Genomic DNA, 18,157 nt, shown 5'->3' with positions numbered 1-18,157 from the left:
ACTGGGGATTAAACATATAAAACTAACAGATCAGAATGAAAAAGATAACTCATAAAGTGTCAAACACCTCCCATAATAAAACAAAAGGAAGAGGTGTTCCCCGCAAGAGAACCTGTAACTCAGGTTCAGTATTACTGTACAATTATGTTCATGCAGAATATGTCTTCCCTTCCCCAGGTTCTTATGGACTGCGGTCTTTCACATGCTGACAGTGCCGGCTTTAGACCAGGACCCGGTGAAGAGTGGCAGAATGCTAATAAACCACAACTAAGTGGCTTTATTGCTTTTGTCTTCTATTCATGTCCAAGGGTAAACCACACACTGTATGGTAAACTTTTACGGTATATTTTTTAGATAACAGCACTTGTTTTACACATGCAAATGCCTTTCTTAGATTCCAAATACTCAGCCTTTCCTGAGTTGTAGGTCCATAAAACTCAAGAGCATAGAAAGTCCTATTAAATTCACTGCTTTTCTGTATAAAAATACTCTATGAACAGAAATTTGTGAATACTTGGTGATAGTAACCTGTCAGTCTGTAAAAGATACATGTGACTAATGTTACAATGTGTTCTATTTGAATAACTGCATAATTTCATTTTTTTAGAACAGAAAAATAAAGAATACTTTCCATTTCACTAAGCTAGTATAACTTTGATACCAAATCAGATAAGGGAAAAAGGAGTAAGAAAAACTACAGGTCAACATGTAAAAATCCTGCAAATTATACCCAGCAACAAAATTTTTTTAGTTCCAGAATAATAAGGTTGTTTTCTAATCTATGTAATCTATGCCATTTTTTGTTGTTTCCAGTAGCCTGATCTTTAAACTTGTCCTTTTTTCCTTTGAGCTTACTAAACACAAATTTCTATACCTGAAACTTGGATGTCTGCTTCTCTTGTCTATGATTTTGCTAGGTTTTCTTTCATTTATAGCCTATTTTTTAATATGCCTAGTCATCTCTGACTATGTGCTGGACACTGTTTTTTAAAACATTCATACACATATATGTGAGTACTTTGAGGCCTAGTATCTTGCTCCAAAAGAATATTCAACTGCTTATACCAGACACCTGCAAGTAACACCAAACTGGCTTGACCTTACCACAAGTTCAAGTCTTGAGTGCCCCTGGGTTACCCAAGTGATGCAAAGCTGGCTCCAACTCCACTCACAGAATGGTGTATTTCTGCTTTCCCTTTACCCAGAAGATGAAAGCTTTTTAGAGAACAAGCAGAAAGGTTTGGAAGGGTTATCAGACCACCTATCTTTGAAAGGCTTTGAACTCTGACTCTGTCTCCCTATAAGGCTGCCAAAACCTTTGTTTTTATAGCTATCTCTTTCAGATTGGAAAAGGCATTCAAGGCTTACTTCTGTGGTTCCTAACTTCTCCTAGGTTTATATCCAGAAATTCTTACCTATTTTGTTAGCTTTCTGAAATTTTTTTTGTCCCACAGAAAGGCTACTCTAAAAAACCTAACTGAATATTACCAGAGGCAAAAGTAAGTCCTCTCTAGCAACATATAAAAGTAAATTTAAGGGCCGGGTGCAATGGCTCACGCCTGTAATCCTAGCACTTCAGGAGGCCAAGGTGGGTGGATCACGAGGTCAAGAGATCGAGACCATCCTGGTCAACATGGTGAAACTCCGTCTCTACTAAAAATACAAAAAAAATTAGCTGGGCATGGTGGCACGTGCCTGTAATCCCAGCTACTCAGGAGGCTGAGGCAGGAGAATTGCTTTAACCCAGGAGGTAGAGGTTGCGGTGAGCCGAGATCGCGCCATTGCATCCAGCCTGGGTAACAAGAGCGAAACTCCGTCTCAAAAAAAAAAAAAAGTAAATTTAAAACCCAAAGCTTCAGTCTAAATGCTACTAAAACACCAAGAAATGATGCTACAATGATGTCCAGCTGACTCTGTCCTCTAATCCAGCAGTCTCCATCCTTTTGGCAGCAGGGACCAGTTTCAGGATGATTCAAGCACATTACATTTATTGTGCACTTTATAAAATAATTATACAACTCATAATGTAGAATCAGTGGGTGCTCTCCACTTGTTTTCCTGTAACTAGATGGTCCCATCTGGGGGCGATGGGTGACAGTAACGGATCATCAGGCATTAGATTCGCATAAGGAGCACACAGCCCAGATCCCTCGAGTGCACATTTCACAATAGGGCTCACACTCCTATGAGAATCTAATGCTGCAGCTGACCTGACAGGAGGCAGAAGTCAGGCGGTAATGCAAGCAGTGGGGAGTGGCTATAAATACAGATGAGGCTTCCCTCACTTGCTGCTGCTCCGTTCCTGCTTATGCAGCCCAGTTCCTAACAGGCCACAAAGTGGTGCTGGTACGGGGCCCAGGGGTTGGTGACCCCTGCTCTAATCTGCAATACCCAAAATACATCAATAATCACACAATACTCTCTCAAACAGCTCCCAGTAACAGCAACATGGAAAAAAATCTCTTCCACCACTTCCCAGGATCAACTGAGGCATTCATTCTAGAAATGACCATACCCATAAAGAAAGGTCTTTGCAAAAGGAACACATGTTGAAAACCTGAGGAAAGAGAGCTCTCGATGAAGCTGGCCAAAGCAGAGAGATGTATAAGTCAGCCAGGACCCTTGGAGTTTAAGATAGTCAAAGAGCTGTCTGCAGACCCTCCAAGGACTACTTGAATTAAATGTCCCCATGCCTCACGGTCTTTGGAATGTATTGTAACAAGATTTCATCTATTCTCAGAAGCTCACTATGGTCACATTATTACAAACAGTGCCTCCAAACAGCAGACTTAAAAGAATTCCGAAAGTCAAACTATCTATATATTGTTTGCTCTTAGCTCCAAACCAAACAGTTCCTTTAAATTTCAAAGAGTAACTTTTAAAATATATTTTACAAGGCATAAAAATTCCCCCATGTTCACCCAGGCATGTGAACCATAACTAGGACCAATTAGCTTCTGCTCTAAACACAATTTTCACTGTTCATGGTACTTGTATTTCCATAACATAACACTGCATTGGAGAATGCAGAACCATTGTTCCAGGATTTGACATCTGCAAGCCTCTGATCTCAACATTTCATCAACTAAACAGAATATAACCTTGTTTTCCATGTGTTTTGCCTGAACAAAGCTTACCCATCACACATACCTTCTCCCTAAGGCACACACCTTCTTGTGTTTGGGAACATAAGACAGCATTTCAGCACTATGCTTGAGGGTCATGTTAGGCAGTGAAATCACCAATAAAAAGGACAAAAAATGGGGAAAATATGGCACTAAATAGACTGAGAAAACGATACTTATTTACAGTAGGTCAGCTGAAACAAGAGGGCAGATCATCACCTACTTTCACTTCAGCTGAGAATGTGTGTTTCAGGGACTCACATTTTTCACTGCTCTGTAGATGTCCCCAAATCATCACAAAAGCACCATAAAGACTGATTTCTGTGGTTTCAAATAAAGTTTAGCAAGTAGGCAAACACGCAAATATCAAACCTGCAAATGATGAGGTCTGGGTGTAGAGTCTACACAGGAACCTCAGAGAGCTGTACACTTGTCTTCCCAGGGTCCAGAAAAACAAAGACAGTACTATGCTTGCTATTATTCTGAATTATAGCTATATCTGGATACAGCTTTAATTTTCAAGTGAGAAACTCCACAGGATAATAGCTACAGAACACAGTGTCAAGTATTTTCTTCCATCCACGTGTAGACAAAACATCCACACAGGCACAATCCCAAGTTACTCATTATCTTCCTTTCTGCATCAATCACCAATTTCCTAAGTTGACAACATACACACACACACACACAAACACATACACACCAACTTTCAAACAGAGAGATGTTTCCTGGATCAGTCTTTTATGGGACTTGGAAAAAAAACAAAACAAACAAACAAAAAAAACCCAGCTTCCTGACATATATAATATGATTTCCTAAACAGCAATCTTTAAAAGTACTGTTACTTTGTATAGCGACACAGCAGGTGGCAGGCTGTGATGAAACAGGAAATGAGAACAAATGTCTCCCACACACATTTGCAGACCACCACGGGGAATATATCAGCACACAATCCCACATCTTTATCATCCAACCAACCACCATCTGTAGGATTTCTCTTCCTTTAACTCACCCCTACCCACTGCTCGTTACCACCTGTCCAACAATACTTTACATATCAACAGAAGAAATTTGCTGAGGGTGACATTACATGGGAACTGAGAACCCTCACTTAAGATTTTGAGAAAGACCCCACTGAATTGAAGCGGGGAAAAAAAAAAACCTAAATTAAAGTTTATTTTCTCCTTAAGCCCCAAATAAAAAATATGAGAAAGGTTTTCGTAATTATTAACTAGATATGGCATTTATTCCGTTTCCAGTTATAAAAATCTAATTGGAGCTCTTATCTCACCACCCTAGACATTAAATACAAATGGCGGTGGTACACCCTTTAAATCATGGCCCAGATGACAAAGGAAGAACACACAGACATTACCATCACCCACAAAACTGGAGTATCTCAGGATATCCAGGCATCCACAAGGCATCCCAGTTATCCAAACTCTGTGACAGGCCAGAGGGATGCCTAGAGAGCCAAGACTGCATAAGAGGCTCAGCTCTGAACCCCAATAGAAGCACTGGTTGGTTCCTGTCCCTTTACTTAAAATCATAGCTATTCTTGCGCAGAGGCCATGCTAATCTTCTCTGTATCCTTCCAATTTTAGTATATGTGCTGCCGAAGCGGCACACAAATTCGTGAAGCGTTCCATATTTTTATTAGTTCAACCATTGTGGAAGACAGTGTGGCGATTCCTCAAGGCCTTAGAAACAGAAATTCCATTTGACCCAGCAATCCCATTACTGGGTATATATCCAAAGGACTATAAATCATTCTACTATAAGGACACATGCATACGAATGTTCATTGCAGCACTGTTTACAATAGCAAAGACCTGGAACCAACCCAAATGCCCATCGATAATAGACTGGATTGGGAAAATGTGGCACATATACACCATGGAATATTATGCAGCAATCAGAAATGATGAGTTTGTGTCATTTGTAGGAACATGGAAAATCTGGAGAACATCATTCTCAGCAAACTGACACAAGAACAGAAAATGAAATACTGCATATTCTCACTCATAGGAGGGTGATGAAAAATGAGAACACATGGACACAGGGAGGGGAGTACTAAACACTGGGGTCTATTGGGGGGAAAAGGGGAGGGCCAGCGGGGCGGGGGAGCTGGGGAGGGATAGCCTGGGGAAAAATGACAAATGTGGGTGAAGGGGAGAAAGGAAGCAAAAACACACTGCCATGTGTGTACCTATGCAACTGTCTTGCACGTTCTGCACATGTACCCCAAAACCTAAAATGCAATAAAAAATTTTAAAAAAAAAAGAAAGAAAAAATAATTTATTTATTAAAAAAATCATAGCTATTCTAAAGGTGGGAGGAATAGGATTCCCAAGCCTCCTAACTACCTTGTTTATAGGTCAGGAAACAGGCCCAGAGACTAAACAATTTGCAAATATAACTAGTGAATCTCAGAATGAACTTTACGACTAGCTATTTACCTTATAAATGGGCTATGGAAGGATGATTTACTAGGCAATTATGGCCAAGTCTAAGAACCTCCTACCTAATTCCACACACATCCTACAAGCCAACCCATTCATTCATCTGTCTACTCAATCTTTTAGCAATCATTTATGAAGAAACTGTGTGCCGGGCACTGTGCCATCTCAACTACTTAAAATCACTCAACCGGGTCATTCTCTTTTCGGGCTCAGTGCCTTGTCCACGCTATCTACCTGGATTGCCCTCCCTATCTCTTTCAACTCCCATTCCTACTTCAATGATGGTGGCTATCTGGAGAAGCATTCTAAAAACAGGTTCCTCAGAAACCACCACAAGATCAGCAAAGGGCCCAGGAGGTGCAAGGAGCACCCAGCTCTCCCCTCAGACTCAACTAATGCTCCTTCTTTCTGTTACCACACAACTATGACATCCCAGAAGGTCTAGGCTGTATTTCTGTAAGTTGGGGGACTGACTGCATTATATTTCTAACTTCCAAAACAATCTGGTTGGATACTACGAGGAGGAGGCATTCCCTCACACACTGGACACCCACACCTCTCTTCAGGCTTTCTGTTTAACATATCTTTCTCTCCCACTCCAAATTCCACTGAAACAACAGAATAAACAGCATAATATACACCTCCAACTAGACTGCAATCTCCTTGAGAAATTACCTTTCCTGGATCTCCCAGTGCACAGACATAGGACATTACATTTTTTAATAATTAGGTTTTACATATTTTGATAAATAGCTAATCATCTGTCTAACTTTGAACATGTATTAGCACAACAGTGATAATGAAACTCCCTATTTATTGTTCCCAGACATACACAAGGCTGTTTTGAAAATATGGCAAGAAACGCAAGTTAAAATGTTTATATGCTAGTGTATAAAGGACCCGGAATCCTGACAAGGAACCTAAAACTATTAACTGAGTTCAGATGTTGTTGTAATACATAATGTAGCAGGTACAGTACAAAGTCTGTAATATGAAGGTACATATTGAATTTTAAAACACATATACCAGGTAGAATTCAACCTGACTTTAAATTTTAAAAATTAATTTTTTAAATGAAAAAAATAATAACAAAATCACCAGGTCATTCTGTACTAAACTCTCTAGAATAAGAATACTGTTAAAACTTTACAGTTCAAGGTCAAATTTATTTTTCCTAAAGCTCAATCAGGGTGATAAGGTTTCTAGTAATAAGTGCAAACCACTACCTGGATATCATTTCAAACACCCGAAGATCAGAGAGTTAACTACAATACTCATGGAAAGCTACTCCTGGAAAGAACTTTGTTTTGGGGGTTTAAGGAAGCTCAGATCTAAAAAGGTTAAAAGCTCAAAATCAAGGTCACATCCTTCTGGAAAGAGACTAGATATCTGAGTCCCTGCCCAACACTCTTGTCCTTTTTTTTCTCTCTGTGTGACAAACTGAAACCTACTTAGGTTTGTCCTATTACCGAAACCCACATTTAGAGTTTATGCTATAAACTTTGACAAAACCTTAAAACACAATTTCAAAAACCTTTATCCCTTGAACAGGCATCATGAAAGTAAGAAAAGCACAATACTGAGATCTTTACTTCCCTTGAACGTTTCACACATTTTCCAGGCACCATAAGGGCTTTGAGACGGTAATATCCAAGTTATATCTTCAAGTGCATCTCTCATTTTAGGTAAGCTACGGTTTTGAGATACCAGGTTAGCGAAACAGAAAAAAAAATAACAAATATCTGACAAGCCCACTTCTTCTTCAGTGCTTCCAGTACCTCCAAGTGAGAAGAGAACTTCCTTAACCAGAGTTATCAACAAAAAGCCCTCAGCAAACACCATGTTCAACAGTGAAACACTAAAAGGGTTCGTTATTTAAAATAAAAAGCAAGACAAGGAATGCCCAATTTTAGCACCTCCATTCAAGTCCATAAACTACTACCTTCATGGCAAGTCTCAGAAATTCTCTGGCAGCACTTCCCTCATGGGACATAACCTGAACATGGCCAAGTGAGGAAAAATGGGAAGAGTCCAGCATAGCTTAGGCTCCAACCTACAGCAATGTGTGGGAACATGTAGACATCCCTTCAACCCAAACCGCCTTGATCTACTCAACTAGAACACAGGGATAAAGAATTTATCAAGTTCCTATTACCTGCGGACAAAAAACAACAGCTTTAAGAAGGACATGTAAATAGATAGAATGTTATGAAGAAAGGGGATACAGTAAAAGGTACGAAAAAAGACTTTGAAAAACACAGATGAGAACGCAATTAATTCTGTTCTATTTAAATCACACAACTGTAGTACAGATCAAATGAGGTAAGACATGTAAACCCTTTATAAATGACAAATTCTTCCACAAATAGGAGTTACATTAGTACCAGAATATGTAAGTTGGCATCTGCATTTTGATGCATCTCTATTCCCTAGAGTAACTAGGATGTGGCATCTGAATTTATTTTGTATCTATTGTATACATTTAAAACGTAAAGCCACAAGAGATTTAGATTAATGTGCCAAATGTAATATACCTGGTGAGAGTTCTCTGAGAACTTTATTAATAATTCAAATAGCATAAAATTCACCCATTAAAAATATACAAATCAGTGGTTTGTAGCATATTCAAAAGGCTGTGCAACCATCACCACTATTTAATTCCAGAACATTTCATCACCCCAAAAAGAAACCCCATATCCACTAGCAGTCCTCCCCATCCCCTCCTCTCCCTACCAACAACTCCTCTGTCTCTATGGATTTGCATATTCTGGATTTTTCATATAAATTAAATCATACAGTATGTTGCCTTTTGTGCCTGGCTTCTTTCACTAAATGTTTTTAAGGTACATCCATGTTGTAGCATTTATCAGTATTTCGTTACTTTTTTTTTTTTGAGCCAATCTACTTGCAGCCAATCTACTCAATCAATCAATGAATGTTCCAAAATTATTTGAGCCTCAAGTTTAAGAACTGTAGATGCAAATACTCCTTTCCACTCCTGCCACTTCCTATTCTCACTTGATGAATTAAAAAAATACAACCTGAAAATGGCATTTCATCTGTTACTATTTCTATCTTCTGAAGCACAAATATTCAAATGCATCAACATTTTAAAATCTTACCTTTGCTTGGGATAACAGTAATAAGTTATCTAGTGTTCACGATATATCAGATACAGTTCTAACCTACTGCAAGGATCTCATCATTTAACCCTCTAGTGTTCACAATATATCAGATACAGTTCTAACCTACTGCAAGGATCTCATCATTTAACCCTCTAGTGTTCACAATATATCAGATACAGTTCTAACCCTACTGCAAGGATCTCATCATTTAACCCTCTAGTGTTCACAATATATCAGATACAGTTCTAACCCTACTGCAAGGATCTCATCATTTAACCCTCTAGTGTTCACGATATATCAGATACAGTTCTAACCTACTGCAAGGATCTCATCATTTAACCCTCTAGTGTTCACAATATATCAGATACAGTTCTAACCTACTGCAAGGATCTCATCATTTAACCCTCTAGTGTTCACGATATATCAGATACAGTTCTAACCTACTGCAAGGATCTCATCATTTAACCCTCTAGTGTTCACAATATATCAGATACAGTTCTAACCCTACTGCAAGGATCTCATCATTTAACCCTCTAGTGTTCACAATATATCAGATACAGTTCTAACCTACTGCAAGGATCTCATCATTTAACCCTCTAGTGTTCACAATATATCAGATACAGTTCTAACCCTACTGCAAGGATCTCATCATTTAACCCTCTAGTGTTCACGATATATCAGATACAGTTCTAACCTACTGCAAGGATCTCATCATTTAACCCTCTAGTGTTCACAATATATCAGATACAGTTCTAACCTACTGCAAGGATCTCATCATTTAACCCTCTAGTGTTCACAATATATCAGATACAGTTCTAACCCTACTGCAAGGATCTCATCATTTAACCCTCTAGTGTTCACGATATATCAGATACAGTTCTAACCTACTGCAAGGATCTCATCATTTAACCCTCTAGTGTTCACAATATATCAGATACAGTTCTAACCCTACTGCAAGGATCTCATCATTTAACCCTCTAGTGTTCACAATATATCAGATACAGTTCTAACCTACTGCAAGGATCTCATCATTTAACCCTCTAGTGTTCACAATATATCAGATACAGTTCTAACCTACTGCAAGGATCTCATCATTTAACCCTCTAGTGTTCACAATATATCAGATACAGTTCTAACCTACTGCAAGGATCTCATCATTTAACCCTCTAGTGTTCACAATATATCAGATACAGTTCTAACCCTACTGCAAGGATCTCATCATTTAACCCTCTAGTGTTCACGATATATCAGATACAGTTCTAACCCTACTGCAAGGATCTCATCATTTAACCCTCTAGTGTTCACAATATATCAGATACAGTTCTAACCTACTGCAAGGATCTCATCATTTAACCCTCTAGTGTTCACAATATATCAGATACAGTTCTAACCTACTGCAAGGATCTCATCATTTAACCCTCTAGTGTTCACGATATATCAGATACAGTTCTAACCTACTGCAAGGATCTCATCATTTAACCCTCTAGTGTTCACAATATATCAGATACAGTTCTAACCTACTGCAAGGATCTCATCATTTAACCCTCTAGTGTTCACAATATATCAGATACAGTTCTAACCTACTGCAAGGATCTCATCATTTAACCCTCTAGTGTTCACGATATATCAGATACAGTTCTAACCTACTGCAAGGATCTCATCATTTAACCCTCCTACAACCCTGGAAGTAAGTAGTATTAACAGCCTCATTTTAAACACAGAAATTAAGTAATTGAAAGGAAAGTAGGTCTTGAACTCAGCTAAACTATAAGGCCCACAATATCTTTTTTTTTTTTTTTTTTTTTGAGGCGGAGTCTCACTCTGTCACCCAGGCGGAGTACAGTGGCACCATCTCGGCTCACAGCAACCTCCACCTCCCAGGTTCAAGCGATTCTTGTGCCTCCAGAGTAGCTGGGCTTACAGGTACTCCACCATGCCCGGTTAATTTTTGTCTTTTGTAAAGATGGCATTTCACCATGTTGCCCAGGCTGGTCTTGAACTCCTGGGATCCTGGGCCTAAGTGATCCTCCTGCCTCGGCCTCCCAAAGTGCTGAGATTGCAGGCATGAGCCACTGCACCCAGCCCCACAAAATCTTTTCTCTGACATCATGAGTCTGAGTTTTCTCCATTCAAATCAAATCAAGAAACTAAATACTAATCACAGTTAAATACATTTAATTCCCAAGGAAAACATTAACAGGTATGTTTTGAACCCTAAAAACAGTAAAATCTTAAACACTAAGTTGTTTCTATATACAAACTAGAAAACATGTTCTAGTTTGCTGTCAAACCGCTTTTGCATTTTGTGAAAAAGGGATAAATTTAAGAGATGGTTAATAGAAAACTGGCAGCAAAAAATAATATAATACAGCATTCTTATGGGCTAAGACTATAAACTATAAAAATACTTTTGAAAGTGTTAGAATAAGGGCAATGTATGATGGGTCTTGTAGAAAATGTTGACTAGAAATCTTCTAATTTCACTCGCAGTACTGAATTTCCCAATATTCCACTAAAACTGAATCAAAATGCACATTAAGTTAGATGGAAAATCATGAGGTGGGAAAGTCAATATTTACTTACACTGTGTCTGAAATTCAGTGATTGTTTTAAAAAATCAGAGACACTGAAATGATGACAAAAGGTAGAGAGAAATTAGTCATGTGTGCAATTATGGGGTGCTTGTTTAAACACTGCTGAGGGTGGTGGAGTACATAATATAAAGCAAGTGTACTGGTCCCTGGCCTGTGAGGAACAGGGCCTCATAGCAGGAGGTTAGTGGAGGGTAAGGGCATTATCGCCTGAGCTCTGCCACCTGTCAGATCAGTGGCAGAATTAGATTCTCATAGGAGCACAAACCGTATCGTGAACTGCACATGCAAGGATCTAGGTTGCACACTCCTTATAAGAATCTAATGCCTGGTGATCTGAGGTGGAACAGTTTTATCCCAAACCATCCCTCTGCCTGGCCCATGGAAAAACTGTCCTCACGAAACTAGCCCCTGGTGCCAAAAAAGATTGGAGACCACTGATATAAAGTACATGCCTGTGTCCCCTTTTTTTCTCTTTTTGAGATGGAGTCTCTCTCTGTCGCCCAGGCTGGAGTGCAGTGGTGCAATCTCAGCTCACTGCAACCTCTGCCTCTTGTATTCAAGCGATTCTCCTGCCTCATCCTCCTGAGTAGCTGGGACTACAGGCATGTGCCATCATGCCAGGGTAATTTTTTGTATTTTTAGTAGAGATGTGGTTTCACCGTGTTAGCCAAGACGGTCTTGATCTCCTGACCTTGGAATCCACCCACTTCGGCCTCCCAAAGTGCTGGTATTGATTACAGGTGTGAGCCACCGTGCCCAGCCCATATGTCACTTTTCTAAAAACCTAAAAAAGCCATGGATTGTGAAACGCATCTTGCCCTGAGTGTTGGATATGTGACTGAGACCTGCAATAATTTAATATCTACTTCACAGAGTTCTTGTGAGGATAACGAACATAACATAGTAATACAGTGCTTACATACAGTAGGTCCTCATTAGGAGTCAGTAGCCACTGCTAACTTCCTCAACTAATTTGAAGAAGATTAATATCCCTAAACCTTTCTGGTTTTGATTTATTCTTCATTCTCACCTAAATAATTAGTAATTTGCTTAGGACAACAAATGAGTACTAGCTTACTGTTTCTTACCTTAGACTATAATATCCTAAGTGCTTGAAAACAATTAGCTTACATTTCAAATTCATTTCAGCATTGACGACTGGGACAACTGTATGCAGTATTATTCTTTACACACACACACACACACACACACACACACACACACACAAACAATACAAAATGAATAATCCATCAACATGCTACATCATCTCTGGCAATAAAGTCATAAAAAAGGCCTCTTTTAAAAAAAAATCCATTTTCAATTTGGTACTAAGAAACTCAGTATTCTCAGATACTTTTGATCTATCCCCTAGCCCCTAAGTAAGGTTACTTACTAGGAAAGAGGCCCTAAGCTCATCTCCCATTATGCTACGGGAAGCTTGAGTTAATGGACTCCAATCCACTTATTTTCTGGGAGATTTATCAGAAACCAACAGCTATAAGTCTCTTTTCACCATTCATTTTATTACAGCAGCACCCATGTGAAGCTCTCTAATAATAGATTTTCTGAGTCCTTTCTGCTATCATGATACCCCCAAAACTACAAATATTAAGGTCAATACTGGCAAGCTAAAAATAAAAATTTTTAAAAATATTGACAAGTACAAAACAGTCAGTAGGAAACTATTGCCAACAAAGAAATGCAAAATATACAATTTATAGTTATGTGGTCAACTTTAGGAGACATACTCATCATTTTATTAAATTAAAATGAGTGCTTTAAAAACACACTGACTAAAAAAGAATTCTAAGCAAAATTGAAAAATCATACAGAGGAAAAATTTTTAATTTCTTAACAAAATCCCAGAGCTACTCAGTAAATCATCAATAATTAGACAAAGTCCTAGATGTAAAATCTATAAGAATATGACTACTTTATAGCTTTTCTAGAAAACTATTCCGTTTTAACAGACACTGGTAACAAAACAAGAAAGTACACTTATGATGCATTCTTAGAATGTACTTAACTGTAATGCAGAACTTCAGAAAAGTTGTATGCCAATGACTAAAACACAATAAACAAAACTTATTGGCCCAAGATCTGTGGCAGATGCTTTTTAGGATACCTCAGTTAACTTCATCCAACCCTCTGGTAGCATAATGTCAATTGTCTTTTTTAGCTGTTCAATTACAATATTCTTAGAAACAAGAACTCTAAAATTAAGAGTGCTAGATTTTGACTAAATTTTTCCCATAAACAATACAAAGTACAGTACACTTGTGTAAAAGGATATAGTTTAAAAGATATAAAGGAAAATTTTAAAACTTTAAAATGCAATATAAACCTAAACTTATAATAATAATCACTATGAAACAGTGAGTTATCATGTATTGAATGTCACTATATGCCAGTCACTTCGGTGGGAGTTTTACAAGCATTCTCTCGCTTACTAAAGTAGCTTGATAAAGTAACACCTTCTTTTATAAATATGGAAATTGAGGCTCAAGTTCAAGAAACCTCACCAAAGCCACACAAACTGTAAATGGCATAGCTGGAATTTATTTGAACCCAAATCACCCAGCTGCAAATCACTGGTTCTTTCAATACCATTGCCTCTCAAAGTAAACAACTACTTTTCATTCTTCTCAGAGCTCCAGATATCCAAAGATATATTCACACTGAATCAAACCTAATTTTAAAATATTGTTAATGTTTCAAAAATTACAATTAAAAATATACATGTGATGATTAATCTCATGTGTCATCTTGGCAAGGCTACAGCATCCAGCTGCTCGATCAAACACCAGCCTAGCCATTGCTTTTAAAGCATTTTTAGATATGATTAGTATTTAAATTAGTAGACTCTGAGTAAAACAAATCCATATTGTGGGTGGGCCTCATTCAATACGTCAAAGGCCTTAATAGCAGACTTAAGTTCCAGAAGAAGAAATTCTGCTTCCAAACTGCAATATAAAAATTTTGGCTGAGTTTTCAGCTTTCGAACTCAAGACTACAACATCTTAACCAAATTTGCAGCCTGCTGGCCTGCCCACAGACTGTAGACTTGCCAGCCCCTATAATAACAAAAGTCAATTACTTAAATCTCCCTCAATATATATGTACAGTCTCTTTTTCCCTCACTGTATGTACAGTCATGCACTGCATGACAGTGTTTCAAAGATGAACCACATATAAGACGGCGTTCCCATAAAATTATAGTACCATATTTTTACTGTACCTTTTCCTATCTTTCGTTATGTTTAGATACACAAACACAGCAGGTCCTTAAGTAGTGACATTTCGTTCAACATTGTTTCATTCGACACTGTTCAGTTACAGTTTTGATAAGAAAAAAAAATCAGGTCCCAGCCGGGGCCACTGTCCATGTGGAGTTTGCACATTCTCCTCATGTGTGCAGGTTTTCTCCAGGTATTCCAGTTTCCTTCCACATCCCAACGATGTGCATGTTAGGTTAACTGGCATGTCTAGATGGTCCCAGTCTGAGTGAGTGTGGGTATGTGTGTCAGAATGCACCCTGCAGTGGAATGGCATTTCTAGCAAAGTTGGTTCCTGAGCTGCTGAAACAGGCTCCAGCTACTTATGACCCTAAACTAGAATAAGTTAGAAAATGAATACAAATTATTGTAAGCTACAGATTCATAGCATATACGGTAATCATATAAACGCATGATGCAGTACAAAAGTGCATGGTGACCTGCCATATTTGTAACTTCATTTTGGTTTTTTGGTTTGTTTTTGAATTATATGGTAATAGGAGGTGCTCCTTACAATTTTCGCTTTGCAAACTTTATTCCTTGATTTAACCCCCCACCACTATGGCCACTGTTACTTACTGATTCACCAAAAATTGGGTAAATAATTGTCCTACTTGTTTTTGTTAATCTTTTTTAAATGTATATATAACACACGTTGATTTCAAAGTTTAGTTTTAGAAGTGTTTATGTTTAGCTATGTTTCTGTGACCAGAAGTATGCCACAGGAACTTAACTTGTTTACATCAAGTTAAGCCTATGGCAAAACTGGTTTTCCCACATCATTTCATTTTAAGTAGTAGTTACCAAAAACCTATTGAAGACACTAAGCGAGGGCATACTGTACTTACCAATGTGTTACAAAGGCCTCCAGTATTCAATACAGTCACATGCTGTACAGGTTTATAGCCTAGGACCAATGGGCCATCCCATATAGCCTAGGTATGTAGTAGGCTAGACCATCTAAGTTTGTCTAAGTTCACCCTATGACATTCACACAATGACAAAATCACCTAACAATGCATTTCTCAGAATGCACCCCATTGTTAAGCAATGCATGCCTATATATACATATATATAAAAGCACTTGCATCATTACTGCCCTGTACCATGCTCCAGTGCCAGGGAAAGCCCAAACACACCTGCTTGGCTGGTGCCTGCACTTTGCCATAGTTTAAGAGTCAATTCTACATAATAAAGTTTACCCACTTTGCTTCACAATACCTAATAGAGATTTCAAATTTCAGGTCTGTCTCTTTTATACTTAAAACCTGACAATAAAACTTTAATTAATTTGTCATTCAAAGTAAATTACCATAACCCAGAATGAACTATGTGAGAGGTAAACATTATCCAAAGGCAGGGGGGTGGGGGGATCTGTATGAAGTATGATGAATAAGCAAGCTATTATGGAAATAAAATCAAGAGCATTATTTCATATTACCATCTGGGGAAAATTTCAAACAATAATACCCTCTGTATTTAATGAGTTCATCTGATGTATGAATTTGACTAAACTTTTCATAATGATTTAAATTGAACTGATGAGATAGATGTGTTTCTATCTTGCCTGTGTGTTTATTTCTGCAGAAAAAAATAAAAGGAAGATTTTTATAAGACATTACAGTGTACTGTTTAAAGCAATGATAGGAGAGACCAAGAAAATAGCATGGCCCCTACAAAAGCAACTGCTAACATGTGTTCTAATGGTTAATTACAAACATCAGATGTCAGCATCTTCCAAATAGTAACAGACAATGCCATCTAAGCTGTCAATTTCACTAAGGCACCTTGGAAGTTCTTACTTCCAGGGTACCAATACCCATACATTACAACTCCAAATTCCAACGTCTTCTCATTTGCTTTGTGGCAATGTGCTGATTTAAATATTTCTAATGAGGTGTTTTTTTAATAAATCACTTTGGTTGATCAATTATGTTAATTACCTATCTCTGAAATAAACCTCATAGGCATGAACTTGCCTATCTTGCTGAACAAGCTCCAATCTTACTACACTAAGGACTGCAGAAAAATATTCATTTAAACTTAACATGCAAAACAAAAGAAATTTGACTATTCTGGAATTTTGAGTAAAAAGCTGACCGGCTTCTGACTGTTTAAGTAACATCTTAAAATGTTACAAGGTACATTCAAAAACTGTTTTTCTGCCAAACAATGAATATTAAAGTTGGATGTGGAGGCATTCACTAACTCCCTTCCTGCCCTCAAAATATACTTAACTGACAATTACTGTGGATGTCACTAAATATGATTAGTAATACTGCTTTATTTTTTTTAATTTTTATTTTTTGAGACTGAGTCTCACTCTATCACCCAGGCTGTAGTGTGGTAGTGCAATTTCGGCTCATTGCAACCTCCACCTCCTGGGTCCAAGCAATTCTCATGCCTCAGCCTCCTGAGTAGCTGGGATTACAGCACGCCTCACCACACCTGGCTAATTTTTATAGTTTTAGTAGAGATGGGGTTTCGCCATGTTGGCCAGGTGGTCTTGAACTCTTGACCAGATGATCCGCCCGCCTTGGCTAATACAACTGTAAAACAAAATTTCCTCCTAATTATTTCTCAAGTTTTCTGCACCCATATAATCAAACGGTGCCCTGAAACTGCAAGATAAGCTATTTAAAAAGCTATTAAAGATCCACATCGTAATTTTTATCATGGTCTGACAAGAAAATAATGACGGTATTGATGCAGTAAAAAAGCTATTAGTATCTTCGTATCTTTGAAACTTTGAACTTTTTAAATTTTGCAAACAAAACATATAGAAATAAGTTATAAGATGAAACCAACTTTACACCTGAAATTTAATGTACCAAATGCAATAAATGTATATAACTGAACACTATTCTTATGTGTTTTATATATTGGGAGTCTGATTTCATGGGATAAAGGATTCTGTTACCAAGAAGATCTAAGAACTGCTGTATGCAAATGTGCAGAGTCAAAGAGTCAACGGGCACTATATTCAGAAAAAAGACATCGGCTTCCTTCTCTGCCATGTCCCAATGATGTACAGTGAGACAAATTAATTGCCCAAAGCCTTAATTTCCTTAATAGATTATTAATATTTACTTTACCAGGTATTGTGAGCCTTCAATAGAAATGATGTCTGTGAACAGGTACTCATTAGTTATTCCCTTCTTCTATGGCCTCTGTGCATTTACCTCAATACTAAATGAAAATAAGAGACAGAATGTATCAATTAGATCATTTATATTTCAATGTGCCAAATTCACAGAGCAAAACTGATTTCTGATTAGAATTCCTTTTGACATTTTTCATAATCTATGAACAAAAGACTTTATAGGAATATCTCAAAGTAACACCTAACTTAAAAGATATAGGTACTTCTACAAAAAGAAATAAAGATATAGGTGGTGGTTTCCAGTAAGCACTGTCAACAACAACCACCATAACAAAATGTCAGGAAACCATGTTATAATGAGACTATAGGAACATCTTGTAAATGCCAAAGACAACTGACAAATTATTTCCCAACTTTCCTTCTGGGCTCACAGCCCAACAGAGATGAGCCTACGGGAAGAAAAAAAAAAAAAA

General features: G+C 37.8%; 1 protein-coding gene and 1 pseudogene across 1 annotated transcript in view; both read right to left on the bottom strand.

The window, feature by feature from the left end:
• The window catches only part of LAMC1 (laminin subunit gamma 1), a 120,395-nt gene that overhangs the window by 68,073 nt on the left and 34,165 nt on the right, over positions 1-18,157 (bottom strand). The gene's annotated exons all lie outside the window — the stretch shown is intronic.
• LOC118149326 (U6 spliceosomal RNA) lies at positions 4,638-4,752 on the bottom strand (annotated as a pseudogene).

The sequence above is a fragment of the Callithrix jacchus genome, chromosome 18, assembly GCF_049354715.1.
Source record: "Callithrix jacchus isolate 240 chromosome 18, calJac240_pri, whole genome shotgun sequence".
Lineage (NCBI taxonomy): Eukaryota > Metazoa > Chordata > Mammalia > Primates > Cebidae > Callithrix > Callithrix jacchus.
Note: the sequence above shows the minus strand (reverse complement) of the source record. Positions and strands in the feature narration are given on the sequence as shown.